This window comes from Scyliorhinus torazame, chromosome 3 (genome assembly GCF_047496885.1).
Source record: "Scyliorhinus torazame isolate Kashiwa2021f chromosome 3, sScyTor2.1, whole genome shotgun sequence".
In the NCBI taxonomy this organism is placed as follows: domain Eukaryota; kingdom Metazoa; phylum Chordata; class Chondrichthyes; order Carcharhiniformes; family Scyliorhinidae; genus Scyliorhinus; species Scyliorhinus torazame.
Window position 1 is genome coordinate 284,013,377 of NC_092709.1, and position 17,523 is coordinate 284,030,899.

The following is a 17,523-nucleotide window of genomic DNA, read 5'->3' on the forward strand; positions in this document are numbered from 1 at the left end:
TCTGCATCGGACATACTAATGTAATTGTTTCTCCGGCACCCAAATGTATATGCACCTCCCCAGTTTCCCACCCTCCCACAAACAGGTGCCTAGATATTTGTAAAAAATATTGCTAACTGTACAGAGTTGCTGTAATTGAACTAGTGCATAATACCCGACCAATTTTTAAAAATTAGTTTAGTTTTCTTCTCTTCTATATATATATATATATATATATATATATATATATATATTTTATTCTGTGTACGAAACTGTTCAAAAACCCAAGAAAAAAAATGTATTAAAAAAATTTCACACCCTTAACATAATAAAACATACCAAAGCACTTCACCGGGGTATTATAAAACAAAATGTGACTGCAAGCCACACAAGGAGATAAATGGGCGGGATTCTCCCCTAACCGGCGGGCGGGGTGTCCCGGCAGGACGGAGTGGCGTGAACCACTCCGGCGTCGGGCCGCCCCAAAGTTGCGGAATCCTTCGCACCTTTCGGGGCTAGGCCCGCACCTTTAGGGGCTAGGCCCTCCCCGGAGAGTTGGCGCCCAACCGGCTGGCGTGGAAGGCCTTTGGCACTAGGCCAGTCGGGGCCGAAGGGACTCCGCCGGCCGGCGCGTGTCCGCGCATGCGCAGGAGCGTCAGCGGCTGCTGACTTCATCCCCGCGCATGCGCAGGAGGGGGTCACCTATGCGTCGGCCATGGCGGAGGCTGATGGTCGGCACGTAGGAAAAGTGTGCCCCCACGGCACAAGCCTGCCCACGGATCGGTGGGCCCCGATCGTGGGCCAGGCCACCGTGGGGGCACCCCCCCGGGCCAGATCTCCCCGCCCCCTCCCTCCCCCCAGGACCCTGGAGCCCGCCCGCGCCGCCAGGTCCTGCCGGTAAGGGACCTGGTTCAATTTACGCCGGCAGGACTGCGGCCCATCGCGGGCCGGAGAATCGCCGGGGGGCGCCTGCCGGCACGGCACGATTCCCGTCCCCGTCAAATCACCGGTGCCGGAGAATTCGGCGGCCGGCGGGGGCGGCATTCACGCCGCACCTCGGCGATTATCCGACCCGGCGGAGGGGTCGGAGAATCCCGCCCTAGGTCAAAAGACCAGAAGAGTGTCTTAAAGTGGAAAGCAAGGTAGACAGGCAGTGGGGGTATATTCCAGAACTTAGAGCCTAGCCAACCGAAGGCACCAATGGTGGAATGGTTAAAATTGGGTATACTCAAGAGGCCAGAATCAAAGGAGTGCAGATACCTTGAAAGAATGTGGGGTAGAGGAGATTCTTGGATTGGATTGGATTTGTTTATTGTCACGTGTACCGAGGTACAGTGAAAAGTATTTTTCTGCGAGCAGCTCAACAGATCATTAAGTACATGGGAAGAAAAGGGAATAAAAGAAAATACATAATAGGGCAACACAAGGTATACAATGAACTACATAAGCACCGGCATCGGATGAAGCACACAGGGTGTAGTGTTAATGAGGTCAGTCCATAAGAGGGTCATTTAGGAGTCTGGTAACAGTGGGGAAGAAGCTGTTTTTGAGTCTGTTCGTGCGTGTTCTCAGACTTCTGTATCGTCTTAATTCTAGAGATTCGGAGGGGTAAAGCTGTGGAGGGATTTAAAACAAAGATGAGAATTTCCAAATTAAGACGGTCAAGCACTAAGTGGTCCAGAGCGAGGGCAGTTCAGGGTGATAGGGAAACAAGACTTGATCTAAGTAAAGGCACAGGAAGCAGAATTGTGCATGCAGTTCAGTGAGCACAGCTAGGGGTGATGGGAAATGTGATGTGGTGCAAATTAAGACGCAGACAGCAGCATTTTGGATGACCTCAGGTTTACGGAGGATAGAATGTGGGATTCCAGCCAGGAGCGTATTGGAATAGTCAAGTCTAAAGGTATCAAAAGAGGATTTTTTAATAAATTTAGATTGCCCAATTCATTTTTTCCAATTAAGGGGCAATTTAGCATGGCCAATCCACCTACCCTGCACATCTTTGGTTGTGGAGGTGAAACCCACGCAGACACAGGGAGAATGTGCAAACTCCACAAGGACAGTGACCCAGGGCCAGGATCGAACTTGGGACTTCGGCGCCGTGAGGCAGCAGTGCTAACCACCGCGTCACCGTGCTGCCCTCAAAAGGAGAGTTAACCACTCTATAGAGTATAGGCAGACAATTGACAAAGAAATTAATACTTTTTGAAGATAGCCGAGAACAGAAATCAGGTGGAAATATTACTTCTCCTTTCAAGGGAATTGCCACTTTGCCCAGCTGCTTCCCCAGTTTCAATTTGTGAGGATAGCATGATTAGCATATTTGTGGTCTGTCTCCTGTTAACGCTGAAAAGGTGGACACCCAAGGCCCAGGTCGGACTGCAGAATTTCACCACTGCACCTTTTTTAACGGTCTTCCTGGGGAACTTTGTTTAAACTTTCCCTTTTCGGATGTTTGATCGGCCCAAAATGAAACCTGTGAGGGAATCTCATAGGAAACTTACCATTTGCATTACTCTACCATTTATGAGTGAGTTGGGCAGAACTGTCAGGGTTGTCCAGGAACACCGCCACAAACACATACCCAGAATAGCTGTGTAATGTAAAGCGTCAGGTGTAAGGGGCATTCATCCTCTCCCTCCTGGATCTTCTTCAATGAGACAGAAAGCCAGTGGGGAATTAATGCCCATTTAAGGGCCTCACCCCACGCCACTGGTATTAATCCAATGGCGAGCAGGGAGCTCATCATGCGGGGAACACGACAAGCAAACCCACTCAGGACTGTTTGCCAGCTTCGGTGGGGTGGGGGGGTTCCTTCATCTCAATGCACGCAGTGCCTCATCGAGGGACTCAGAACTATGAAAGGACGAGAAGCGCCTGCTGAGAGCCACCCCGTACCCTTGCTGTTGATCCCCTCTACACCCACTCACACTCAAAACCCCTCCAGCCATCATACATCTGTGTTCCTGGCCCATCCAGGATCCTAGGCCTCCGGTGCCAGTTGTACTGACAGCAGCCACTGCCTCCTCAGTATCGTTGTCTTTCAATACAACTTCCGGCAGCTCTTGGCTGGTGGCACTTGTGCCCCTGGGGTCCTTGATTCCGGGAGACGGTCCACCAAGTGTGTGGTTGGCATTTAATTAACTCTCCAGCCAGCGGATGAGATACCCATTAAATCCAACCCAAGGTTTCTGGTCAATGACCTTTCATTAGAACTCTGGGCTAATTGGATAACCTTTTCAAAGTGTCAGCATGGCTTTCTTCTGTGCTGCATTATTCTATGGTAAGGTGTTTCATAAGAACGTAAATCAGATAAAAATCAAAGAGTGAGTATAGTACTGGGTTAGAAACTCAAGGTCACAAGCTCAAATCCCACCGCAGGAAGTTATGAAGCTGAACTTGTACCAGATAAAATGGTCATAAAAACTGTCAAGTGTGATTAAAACTTTGGCTCACTAATGTCCTTCCGTGGGGGGGATTTACCACCTTTTAATTGCCCTGGCCTGACATGACTCCAGTCATATACAATGTGGTTGACTCTAAGCCCCGAGGAATGAACAATAAATGTTAATGTAGCCCACATTCCAAGAACAAATAAAAGCATGCTGCAATCTCTGTAATGGTATCCAGGGTATAATTATCAATAAAATACAACCATCTCAACACCTTATCAATTTACAGATAATTTCACAAATGTGAAGCACATGTCAACTTACAAACCACCTTGGGCATACCAGAGGTGACATAAATGCTGAGATTTTAGTTTTGATCAATTTAAAATATGGAACTACTTGTTTCAGAGGCAATATCTGTGAAGATATGAATTCCATAAGGAATGGCAAGCTGGTCAACTGCTGTTCTTTTCAAACTCTTCCTCTCCCAGTATCCATTTTTTCCTCTCAAGGCCAAGGGATCCAGACTCGAGTGCATTGCGAAATCTGGCTCAAAATTAGAGCGAGGCAACCAATGTTGGGGTGGAGGATATTGAGAATGCACAAGGGGATAGAATTGGAAGAACATGAGATTGATTCCCAGAGGGTTCTGGGTGGAAGAAGGAACAGAGGTGGGAGGGATAAGGCCATGTAAGGGTTTGAGCACGAGGGTGAGAATTTCAAAATGAAGCATTTGGGGGGTCAAGCCTGCACAGTAGTGGCCTAACCGGGCTCACATAAGTTAGAATACAGGCAGTTGATATCTGGACGAATTCAAGTTATGGAGGGTGCAAGCTGTGAAGATCATTGGAATTGTCACGTCTGGAGGAGACATCAGCGTGGATGAATCCAGAAGCAATCACTGATAATTCACTGCTCTCTAGCCCAGGGGCTAAGATCAGTTTAGCATACTTAGCAACACCCCCAGCTAAGAGCTACTGGCTCGACACAAGCCACGGATCAAAATTAGGAAATCATAGTTGCACGACTATATATAACTGACTTTTGTTTTAGTAAATAGGAGAGGCAACATACCGTTCTGAGCAATGTCATTCTGAAACCCAAAAGCAGACCCATTATAGGGTGATGTGGAAGACAATAATTCCTTCTTTCCTGTGTGAGGAAGCACACAGCTGAGTTCATCCTGCAAGGAACTGTGCTACACTGACCCATGGTCAATTTTATTTGAATGTTAAAAAAAAATTTTTAAATACAGTCCTATTTAATTTCTAACAAAACATGTTCACAATGCTCCAAAATGTCACAGTGAGAAGTATAGGCCTCAGGACCTCGGCTGTTGCATTTTGACTTTTGTGCTGACACCAACAGGCCAGGGATCCTACTACGTTACACCCTTCCAAGGCAAGAGGCCATGATTGAAAACACTGGAGAGACAGTGAAAGCAGAGAGAATATTTAAGGAAGTAAGATTATCTATTTAACCATCACAGTTACTTACCCTGAACTAGGCCACCACCACCACTGAGGCGTATCCAAGCACTGTCGGCATTTTCCCCTTTCCAGGATTCTTCAAAATGAGGTGAAAACCCCTTTCAAAATCTTGGTGGCTACATATGTCTCATTTTTAATGAGAATACCAATGTTTTTTAGTAAAATAAAAGGCCTGTCTGGACTACTGGCAGCAAAGGTTAAGTACTGTAATCCAGAGAGGAAGGAAGAGGGGGGGAAAAAAATCATTAGGCGACAGGCCTGAATGCCTCAGCTCAGGGGAAAGTTTCCAATTTGTTAACAAAAATGCTTGAATTTAGCCACTTTTAATAATGTGTGCATGTTCTGTATATTATTTTCAATTCAGGTTTGCAGTTTTGAGAAAACTGGTGGCCGTAGCTGAGAAATCTCTCCAGAGAATTGCATGAAAACAAAGAACATTTCCTCCTTTTTAAAGCTTTGAGGGTGCTGCGTCTGTGGCTTTTAAAGGAAGGTGTCAATCAGTAGCCCCAGAAGGCTTTGTGCTGATACTCAAGTTATAAACAGATACACACATACATCAATTTTAAAAATATATATATATATACATGGCTGATAGCTAAAGCACACAGATCAAGAATAATTTTTTTTAATATTTCACAATACCTGATAAATTCAACTGGTTAAATTCATGACCATAATTCTCCTGGCATGGTAACTTGCATAATGTAGAGGACACCGTTCATGTAGTCTGCTGTGTGATAGTACAAGACTGTGGCTTCCCCCTCCCCCCAGAATTAAAGATTTCCTAACCACTACATCAGGAAATATACATATTCTTTAACTGAAAAGAGCAGCACCAAAGGAAAATAAAACCTCCATCTTCTCTGCTAGCAAGCCAGCAAAGCATGTCTTTTCTGCCCCAATGTTATGCACAAAAAGTCCCACTTGCAGTATTCTAATTTGCACAATAACAAAAAATTTGGTTTCAGATTTAAATATACACTCCTGATCCATATACACTTTGTTTCTTAGAAAGTAACAGATGACCCCAATCCACCATTTTTTTTTGTAAAAGGGAGCACACAAATCCTTCTTCATGCTTGAATCCTTTACCTCCAGACAGTGAAACAATTCTTTTTTTCAAAGATACCACAAACATACCCATTTATAAAGTATTTAGCATACTATCCACATACCAGAATAATGTGTCTAGGGTGCAATCATGCTGTTTTGGATGGTACCTTTCTGCAAGCTTCTTGTATTGCTGCCATGAAGAAGGAAGCAATGTAGCTCAGTGGCTGCATTGTTCATGAAGCTGATCTGCTTCAAACCAGTTCCAGCCGGTTCCAGCCACCCCACATACAGCCATGGAAACCTGTACTGCAGCACATATTGCCCAGTGTTTCCCTTAGCTTATGCCACATTATTGCGAATTTTTCACCTAAAAAATACATTTTAAACAGTTCTTTTGAAACACCGCGCCTGTAGAATCATATCTAAATAAAACCTGACAGTTTCCCTACCTTTATTTTTGCCAGCAAGTTGCTGTGATCTCTGGGAAAGTCAATATTGTAATAAAGGTTTGTGATAGTACAGTATGAAATGGCTGCGGTGTCCTAACAGAAATAAAATCACTGAGAAACTGTTGTGCTAAAATTATCTGCTCATATTTTTGAACATTCAGCGACAGTGCAGTCAACAGGATTTAGATTTTACTTAAAGAGACAAAAAAAATAATTAGAAGGTACCACAAAATCTGTTTTCTTTAAAGCTGTCAGATCAGATGCTCGCTGTTAAACCAGTAAATCAAACTCCTTTACTACTTTTAGCCAGGAAGACTCACAGAGGTTTTTATTGGGATTTATGGGATCTGACGTGCCACAGCACAGAGAATGCAGATCAAACATACCAGTTGTTTCTGCTGTTTTTAACCACACCCTTTAAAAGAAGCCATTTTAGAAACAAAAGTGTATTCTGCTAATTGTCTCGTCCTCTTTCTTCAGGGTCCTGACCTTCAATTTAGCAGTTTAGACACCAACAGTCAGTAATCGTGGGTACGTGGGCTAATTTAAAAAACAATTTTTTTAAACATTGCTAGTTTATCTTTCACCACTTAAGAAAGGCCACTGCAAACCTTTTGCATCAATAAGAATCCAGCAGATTTTCAATTCAAACAGATGATATCGCACAAAGTTTCACTGACAAGATAGTGGAAGCCTGGAAAGTTCTGTGAAAGGGATAAAACAAGTTTCCCCATGAGCTTGGATAAAGCGTAAAAAAGAATGGGATGGGGGAGGGGTGTTATCGCTGCAGACAGCTTCCCAGTTTGGGCCACTGCAAATTAACTGTTTGATGTTCAATAGCTCAAATGCACAGTATTTCATCTGCATCTTATGAACAGAATGCAAATGAGGTTCATGCTGGCCTCAGGCAGTTTTTCAGATGAACAATGGCGGGCGCCAGCGGAAGATCCTGCTGTAAATTTACACTGCCGTGAAACCAATTACTGGGCATCTCGCCATATTCTCCCCCACGCCCGCCATCGAACCAGCCAACGGGGGTTTGGGAGAATTACACCCCTTGTTTAATTTACACTTAAGTACATCAATCTTCAAAAAAGTTAAAGATTATGCAACATCAATAAACGCATTAATACCACCATTAATACTGACTTTATGGGCGCAATTTAATGATCTAAAAAGACAAGAGTCCAGTTTTGGGCGCTAATAACGGGTGTTTCACAGAACCTGCAGTGCTGAGAACGATGCCGTTCTCAAACGGGACTCTTTTTCAAGGGCTTCCGCTGGGACCGCCCCGCCAAGGGATCTCATCAGTACTGGAAGAGATCGGCCGATCTCTTGACCGCACCCCCACTCCCCCCATCACGGGCTCTGAACCCTCCAATGCCCCAACTTACTGATTAGTGGGTCCTTTACTTCCACCCCCTTCACCCCATCTTATAAGGGCAGGACACCCTGGGCCCGATTCCCGACAAGGACAACCTGACACCCGGGCACTTTGGCACTGCCAGACTGGCACCCTGGTTGTGCCCCTGCCAGCCTGGTAGTGTCACTTGGGCATCCTAGGGTGGCATCAGTGGTGCCAGGGTAGCATCCTGCCCCAACCCAGATCGCTCGGGGGCCTCTAATCACCTGGGAGACCTCCCCCCCCCAAACTGCCATCACACTCCACATTAGTGGAAACCAGTGCTAAATGGTACAAAGGCGAGGTATCCCAGGCGCGGGCGTTTGATACCCCACCTTGGGATAATCCAACGTAGACATATTTTTTCCTAACTTATTTTCAAGAATTCCAATTAAGGGTTAATTTAGCTGGCCAATCCACCTACCCTGCACATCTTTAGTTGTGAGGATGAGACCCACGCAGACACGGGGAAAATGTGCAAACTCCACACGGACAGTGACCCGGGGCCGGGATCGGAGCTGGGTCCTCAGCGCCGTGAGGCAGCAGTGCCAACCACTGTGCCCCCGAGCCTCCCTGACATAGACGTATTTAAGCGAAGCTAACTGAAATGAAATGAAATGAAAATCGTTTATTGTCACAAGTAGGCTTCAAGTGAAGTTACTTCCGGCGCCTGCTCGGGGAGACTGGTACGGGAATTGAACCCGCGCTGCTGACCTTGTTCTGCTGCTCACTTAAATATGCAAATCCTGATCCCGCTCAGTAGGAGCGAAATTCAGATCGTGATGCCTCACGAGATCTCATTAGGGTCTCACGAGGCGTCCCAAACGTCTTAAATCTCGTGAGAGACCTCTCCCAATTTTTAACAGCCTCGTCGCGCTCGACTCGATGGTGCGACGAGGCCATACAATCGCAGCCTAAAACTAAATTTCATTTATAAGATTGCCCTTTGATAGCAGATAATAATTTCACCTCTAATTATCTTACATCTTTTTACAAACAGTAAAGCAATGTTAAAAAAAAGGATAAGAAAGGGATACCCTACTCCACTCCACCATCACCCTCAACACCTTCCTCTCTTCCCATGGCACCTTTCCATGCAATTGCAGAAGGTATAACACCTGCCCCTTCACCTCCTCCCTACTCACCATCCCAGGGACTAAACATTCTTCAAGTGAGGCAGCGCGTCACATGCACCTCCTTCAATCTGGTCTATTGTATTTGCTGCTCCCAGTGCGGTCTACTCTACACTGGAGAGACTAAATGCAGACTGGGTGACCGTTTTGCAGAACACCTCCAGTCCATCCGCAAACAGGACCCAGGCCTTCCTGCCGCTTGGCATTTCAATTCACCGTCCTGCTCGCACATCCACATGTCCTCCTTGGCCTGATGCAATGTTCCAGGGAAGCCCATCGCAAACTGGAGGAACAGCACCATATCTTCCAATGAGGCACGTTACAGCCTTCCCTTGAACAACTTCACAGCCTTCCCTTGAACAACTTCAGGCTGTGAACTCTCTCTTTCACCTTCAACACATTTTTATTTCCATCAATTTATTTTAATTTCTTCCATTGATCTGTTTTTCCCTCACCATTGCACCCCCCCCCCCCCCCCCCCCCCCCCCCCCCCGCCACTGCACTTGGGCCAACTGTTCCTTGTTGCCCTTTGACTCACTGCTCATCTTTGTTCTGCCATTCACACATTCTAATTTCTTTATGTGCCACTATCATCACCCTTCTTCGCTTTAATCACCCCCATATTCATTCCTTTTATCTTATTGTCCACAACATCTTTGTCAATCTCCACTATCACTGGCTCTATATCCAGCCCCATATGAATCATAGAATCTACAGTGCTGAAGGAGGCCATTTGGCCCATGGGGTCTGCACCGGCCCTTGGAAAGAGCACCTTATGCCAGCCCACATCTCCACCCTGTCCACGTGATCCAGTAACCCCACCTAACCTTTTTGGACACCAAGGGCAATTGAACATGACCAATCCACCTAACCTGCACAGCTTTGGACTGTGGGAGGAAACCGGAGCACCCGGAGGAAACCCACACAGACACGGGGAGAACGTGCAGATTCTGCACAGACAGTGACCCAAGCCGGGAATCGAACCTGGGACCCTGGAGCTGTGAAGCAATTGTGCTAACCACTGTGCTACCTTGCCGTCCTATTTTCCTAATATCCCCATGCCCTCCCCCCTCCAACTATAGTAAAATCTGACCCCATCTCCAGTTCTCTCTAGATTTGACAAAGAGTCATCCAGACTCGAAAGGTTAACTCCCTTTCCTCTCCACAGATCCTGGCAGACCTGCTGAGATTGTCCAGTATTTTCTGTTTCTGTGTTAAATATTATTGATTGTACTCACTCAAAACTTTATTTGCAATTAGTGGTGGCAGAAAGTGCCCACCTGGTCATAAGTCGATTGGGACACTAAGAAAGATAGTTCAAGCCAAAGAAGAAGAGGCAGACGGAACAGAGAGGGAATTCTGTTCCTTCAGTTTCACACTCTTGCCGGCAGACGAGCGTAGAATTCTGGCCTAAATGATATCTGGGAACGAGATCTAGCCAGATACTGGAAAGAAACAAAGAGATATATATTTGGGGCAGCACAGTAGCACAAGTGGATAGCACTGTGGCTTCACAGCGCCTGGGTCCCAGGTTGGATTCCCTGCTGGGTCACTGTGTGGAGTCTGCACGTTCTCCCCGTGTCTGCGTGAGTTTCTTCCGGGTGCTCCGGTTTCCTCCCACAGTCCAAAGACGTGCAGGATAGGTGGATTGGCCATGATATATTCCCCTTAGTGACCCAAAAGAAAGGTTAGGTGGGGTTATTGGGTTACGGGTATAGCGTGGAAGTGAGGGCTGAAGTGGGTCGGTGCAGACTCGATGAGCCGAATGGCCTCTTTCTGCACTGTATGTTCGATGTACCCGTGGCTAACAACCGCAACAACCTCAACGAAGGTTCACACATGTAAAATACAGGTGACCCCCATCCAAATCGGATAACTGTCAAAGATCTGGTGGCACAACCATATCCCATGAGTACAGGCACAGCGGCACACATCAAAACCACTAGCCCACCCTGAAATGTCCACAAATCAAACAGCTCTCTAACCACACACTCTAGTATTTACAGTCCATATCACAAACATGCGGGTGTTTTAATCAAACGAGAATTGCAATATTTTAAAAAACTGCTGTACAGGCCAATTTGTCTGGACAGATTTACCAGTCCCAAATGGACTTCTCAGAATAAAGGCTTGTTATTGCACAGCAAGCCTACTGAGTCAGTATGTAAAATGCTGAAAGTGCAGTGGGTAAATGCACCGTGTGACGTGCCACTGAGTTACAAACATAAAGAGATCTTTATGTTTGACCCCTGACCTCAGTCAGCTGTGCTAAGCCAGGTGATCTCACCTGGGGCATTTCGCAATTTATTCCAGTCAGGTTTGATGTTAAACCGAGCTCAGATGGACACAAGTGATCCTGTGGCTCTATTTAGAGTAGAGCATGTGGTTCGCCTAGTATCATGACCGATATATATTGCTCAAGCAGCATGGTAGCACAGTGGTTAGCACAGTTGCTTCATAGCTCCAGGGTCCCAGGTTCGATTTCCGGCTTGGGTCACTGTCTTTGCGGAGTCTGCATGTTCTCCCCGTGTCTGCGTGGGTTCCTCCGGGTGCTCCGGTTTCCACCCACAGTCCAAAGATGTGCAGGTTAGGTGTATTGGCCATACTAAATTGCCCTTAGGGTCCAAAACGGTTAAGTGGGGTTACTGGGTTGCGGCGATAGGGTGGAGGTGTGGGCTTGAGTAAGGTGCTCTTTCCAAGGGCTGGTGCAGACTCGATGGGCCGAATGGCCTCCTTCTGCACTGTAAATAAATTCTATGATTCTATGATTAAGCAGCATTTCATACTGAAGACCAAATCATTGCGGGAGTTTCCTGTGCACAACCTGGCTACTACATTTCCTACATTACAGCAGCAATGACCCTTCAAAAAGTACTTCGTTGTTTGTAGACACCCACCCCCCAGGGGTCCCATACATAATCCACAAACCTATGCTGTCCATAAGCATATGTGAATGACAGGTGAGTGGCTAACTGAGCAGAGACAAAAAATGTTGTTTAAGTGACATAAAAGAGCCCTTTGCAATGAGAGATTTGCAACATTAGTGCGCAGCCAGGGCTGTATGTCAGCAACTCATCGAACGTGACAGGCTGGATTTTCCTGTCTTAATAGGATTTTGGAGCATGGCTAGGCCATTCAGTCCTTCAAGCCTGTTCTGCCATTTGATAAGATCATGCCTGAACTGGTTGTGGTCTCAACTCCATTTTCCTGTCTGCCCCCATAACCCTCGACTCCCTTATCCATCAAAACGCTGTCTAGCTCTGCCTTGAATAGATTCAATGACCTCGCCTCCACTACCTTAATGTGGGGCATTGGGTCAGAAATCACAGGTGGGATCCGGATACATGATTCCCACCCCCATTTCCACTGCTGACAATTCTCATTGGTGTGGCAAAGGAGACGGAATGGGAGCCCGTATGCCATTGCCCAAACATTTTCGGCACCGTTGTGGAAGTGAGCATTTACGAACCTCGGCAATTTTGGTGGAGGCAGGTGGGCCTTCCTGGTAGAGATGTGATTCACAGTACCACTGATGTCTTGTGAACAATGCCGGAATCATGGTTTGGAGATGGGAACCATATGAAAGGCTATTACAAAAGCTATTGCTTACTTCACATGTCATTATGAAATGCTGTAGCAGTAGTTATTTTTGTTTCTACTACACGGAGGAATGATAATTGCTTTGATTTGGAAACATAAGTGGGCATTGAATAATGTGGTTGCCAGGTTGTTACTTCTGACAACTGACGAGCCATTTTCTTTTGGCTTGATCTGACAACTCCCGCCTATCTTGGAGTGCCCCTTGACCCTTCCCTAACCTACCATCACCAACTCCAAAAGACTGCCAAAAAGACCACAACATGAGTGAACATCATCCACAAGCTCCTCAGCACAAGCTGGAGTACAAAACCAACCATTCTTTGTACTTCTGTCGTAGCTCTGTTCTTCTCGACAGCTGAGTACTGTGCACACATATGGGTCTTAAATCATCACATCAAACGTACTGACACAAAACCTCATTCAGTAACGAGGACAATCTCTGAAACTCAGCGATCAACTCCCAGTCAGTGGTTACCAGTCCCTCAAATGTCGCTTTCCCCACCACCTTATTTGATGGGACGCAGCAACACAGAGTAATAATACTTATTAGCAATAGTTTGGACCTGCCCATCCTAAGTCACCTTAAAGACACCCCCGCCAATTGGGGAATTTGACATGAAATTTGGACATGCCTCAGCAAACACCTGTATCATTAGCACCCAAACATATAATGGGCAGCATGGTAGCACAGTAGGTGCTATTGCGCTATTGCTTCACAACTCCAGGGTCCCAGGTTCCATTCCCGGCGTGGGTCACTGTCTGTATGTAGTCTGCATGTTCTCCCTGTGTCTGCATGGGCCTCCTCCGGGTGCTCTGGTTTTCTCCCACAAGTCCCAAAGGATCGTGCTGTTAGGTAATTTGGACATTCTGAATTCATCCTCCCTACCCGAACAGGCGCCGGAGTGTGGCGATTAGGGGCTTTTCACAGTAACATAATTGCAGTGTAAACGTAAGCCTACTTGTGACAATAAACATTATTATTATTATATTTTGATGGAGCAGTCGGTGAAGATGTGGAGCACTCTGGCTGACACACAACAGTATGTTTGAGGATGGCACAGGGGCTGAATGAAAGGGTGCACAGGTTCTCGAATACAACACTGCAGATTCTGGTAGAGGAGGCCCAGAGGAGATGGGATGACCTGTATTAGCAAGGAATGGAAGGCCACCTCACCCTCCTCTGTCCTCCTCAATCTCCGCTCCCGGTGCCTCCTGAGCTTAACCCTTTGGCACAATTGCCGAGTGGAATAACAAAGAACAAAGAAAATTACAGCACAGGAACAGGCCCTTCGGCCTGCCCAGCCTGCGACGATCCAGATCCTTTATCTAAACCTGTCTTCTATTTTCCAAGGAACTACTTCCCTCTGTTCCCCACCCGTTCATATATCTGTCTAGATGCATCTTGAATGATGCTATCGTGCCTGCCTGTACCACCTCCGCTGGCAAGGCGTTCCAGGCACCCACCACCCTCTGCGTAAAAAACTTTCCACAAACATCTCCCTTAAACTTTCCCCCTCTCACCTTGAAATCATGACCCCTTGTAATTGACACCCCCACTCTTGGAAAAAGCTTGTTGCTATCCACCCTGTCCATACCTCTCATAATTTTGTAGACCTCAATCAGGTCCCCCCTCAACCTCTGTCTTTCCAACAAAAAGAATCCTAATCTACTCAACCTTTCTTCATAGCTAGCACCCTCTATACCAGGCAAGATCCTGGTGAACCTCCTCTGCACCCTCTCTAAAGCATCCACATCCTTCTGGTAATGTGGCGACCAGAACTGCACGCAGTATTCCAAATGTGGCCTAACCAAAGTCCTATACAACTGTAACATGACCTGCCGACTCTTGTACTCAATACCCCATCCGATGAAGGCAAGCATGCTGTATGCCTTCTTGACCACTCTATCGACCTGCGTCGCCACCTTCAGGTTACAATGGACCTGAACTCCCAGATCTCTCTGTACATCAATTTTCCCCAGGACTCTTCCATTGACCATATAGTCCGCTCTTGAATTAGATCTTCCAAAATGCATCACCTCGCATTTGCCTGGATTGAACGCCATCTGCCATTTCTCTACCCAACTCTCCAATCTATCTATATTTTGCTGTATTCTCGGACAGTCCTCCTCGCTATCTGCAACTCCACCAATCTTAGTATCATCTGCAAACATGCTAATCAGACCACCTATACGTTCGTCCAGATCATTTATGTATATCACAAACAACAGTGGTACGAGCACGGATCCCTGTGGAACACCACTAGTCACCTTTCTCCATTTTGAGACACTCCCTTCCACCACTACTCTCGGTCTCCTGTTGCCCAAACAGTTCTTTATCCATCTAGCTAGTACACCCTGAACCCCATACGACTTCACTTTTTCCATCAACCTGCCATGGGAAACTTTATCAAACGCCTTACAGAAGTCCATGTCTGTGACATCTACAGCCCTTCCCTCATCAATTAACTTTGTCACTTCCTCAACGAATTCCATGAGATTTGTAAGACATGACCTTCCCTGCACAAAACCATGCCGCCTATCACTGATAAGTCTGTTTTCTTCCAAATGTGAATAGATCCTATCCCTCAGTATCTTCCCCAACAGTTTACCTACCATTGACGTCAAGCACACAGGTCTACAATTCCCTGGATTATCCCCGCTACCCTTCTTAAACAAAGGGACAACATGAGCAACTTTCCAGTCCTCCGGGACCTCACCCGTGCTCAAGGATGCTGCAAAGATTTCTGTTAAGGCCCCAGCTATTTCGTCCCTCGCTTCCCTCAGTAACCTGGGATAGATCCCATCCGGACCTGGGGACTTGTCCACCTTAATGCCTTTTAGAATACCCAAAACCTCCCCCTTCCTTACGCCGACTTGACCTAGAGTATTTAGTCATCCATCCCTAGCTTCAACATCCGTCATGTCCCTCTCCTTGGTGAATACCGATGCAAAGTACTCATTAAGAATCTCACCCATTTCCTCTGACTCCACGCATAAATTCCCTCTTTTGTCTTTCAGTGGACCAAACCTTTCTCTAGTTACCCTCTTGCTCCTTATATACGAATAAAAGGCTTTGGGATTTTCCTTAACCCTGTTAGCCAAAGATATTTCATGATCCCTTTTAGCCCTCTTTATTGCGCATTTGAAATTTGTCCTACTTTCCCGATATTCCTCCAAAGCTTCATCAGTTTTAAGTCGCCTAGATCTTATGTATGCTTCCTTTTTCATCTTAGCTAGTCTCACAATTCCACCCGTCATCCATGGTTTCCTAATCTTGCCATTTCTATCCCTCATTTTCACAGAGACATGTCTGTCCTGCACTCTAATCAACCTTTCCTTAAAAGACTCTCACATTTCAAATGTGGATTTACCCTTAAATAGCTGCTCCCAATACACATTTCCTAGCTCCTGCCGAGTGTTATACTTGGCCTTTCCCCAATTTAGCACTCATCCTTTAGGATCACTCTCGTCTTTGTCCATGAGTATTCTAAAACTTACGGAATTGTGATCGCTATTCCCAAAGTAATCACCGACTGAAACTTTAGCCACCTGGCTGGGATCATTCCCCAATACCAGGTCCAGTATGGCCCCTTCCCGAGTTGGACTATTCACATACTGCTCTAAAAAACTCTCTGGATGCTCCTTACAAATTCAGCTCCATCTACGCCTCCAACACTACATGAGTCCCATTCAATGTTGGGGAAGTTAAAATCTCCGATCACGACCACCCTATTGCTCCGACATCTTTCTATAATCTGTCTACATATTTGTACATCTACTTCACGCTCGCTTTTGAGAGGCCTGTAGTGAAGTCCCAACAATGTTACTGCACCCTTCCTATTTCTTAGCTCTACCCATATTGCCGCAGTGCTCGAATCCTTCATCGTGCCCTCCTTAATCACAGCTGTGATATCATCTCTGACCAGTAATGCAATTCCTCCACCCCTTTTACCTCCCTCCTGAAGCATCTATACCCTGGGATATTTAATTGCCAGTCTTACCCTTCCCTCAGCCAAGTCTCAGTAATACCTATATCATCATATTCCCAGCTACTGATCCAAGCCCTAAGTCCATCTGCCTTACCTGCTACACTTCTCGCATTCAAACAAATGCACCTCAGACCACCTGTCCCTTTGCGTTCATCATCTCTTCCCTGTCTACTCTTCCCCTTAGTCACATTGAGTTTATTATCTAGTACCTTACTGGCTTTAGTTGCTGCCTCTATACTGCCCTCTAACTTCCTAATCTGGTTCCCATCCCCCTGCCACATTAGTTTAAAACCTCCCCAACAGTGTTAGCAAAAGCACCCCCTAGGACATTGGTTCCAGTCCTGCCCAGGTGTAGACCATCCGATTTGTAATGGTCCCACTACCCCCCGAAACGGTTCCAATGTCCCAAAACTCTGAACTCCTCCCTCCTGCACCATCTCTGAAGCCACGTATTCATTCTGACGAATGTTTGATCTCTCATGATCAATAGATTGTAGATCATGCAACAAAACACCCTAACTTTGGAGCCCTTATCACTAGCGTGTCCCACTCTCCTCCAGCAGCTGCTGTCACTGCCTGGCTTCATCTCCTTCTGCAGACCAAGCGGAACCCCGAGCAAGTTGCCCATGACCAAGAACTCCCTCCCTTGGAAACTCCTGTATAAAGTGTCCGTGATGATAGGGTAACAAAACACTCACTTTTTTTGAGGCAAATTTCTCAGAGAACCTCCACAATAGATGTTGATAGATTTCTAGCGGAGTTTTGGCAAAAAGTCTGCCAACAGGTTTCAAATGTTCTCTTCAAAACTCTAACAGAATCAAGTGAGCTGTAAAAGATGATTATGCTTCAAAGTAGTGATGTTAGGTCAAGTATTAACCACCAAAATACGATGAAGTCTCTTTAATGAATGCTAGCAGAAATTTAAGTGGCATATGCCACTTAACAATCTTGGTGGCAACTATTCCCAACACATGCTTCAACTCCTTTACCAAATTGGGATCTTACACTAAACATGTACTAAATGGCATTTCAGCTT

At 46.1% G+C, this 17,523-nt stretch overlaps 1 protein-coding gene across 11 annotated transcripts in view; it reads right to left on the reverse strand.

Annotated features, from left to right (window-relative positions):
• znf532 (zinc finger protein 532) overlaps positions 1-17,523 on the reverse strand; it is a 247,457-nt gene that overhangs the window by 154,317 nt on the left and 75,617 nt on the right. Inside the window, exons 1-2 of one of the 11 annotated variants that reach the window (XM_072497333.1) lie at positions 6,037-6,108; positions 4,446-4,523 (exon numbers count right to left, since the gene is read on the reverse strand). The exons of 5 other annotated variants lie outside the window; for them this stretch is intronic. The gene's annotated coding sequence lies outside the window, so the exon portion shown is untranslated. Of the gene's footprint in view, positions 1-4,445; positions 4,524-4,868; positions 5,350-6,036; positions 6,136-6,363; positions 6,503-6,588; positions 6,609-17,523 lie in introns of those variants that run through there. 5 more of the 11 variants (XM_072497339.1, XM_072497336.1, XM_072497332.1 and 2 more) reach the window with 5 other exon arrangements.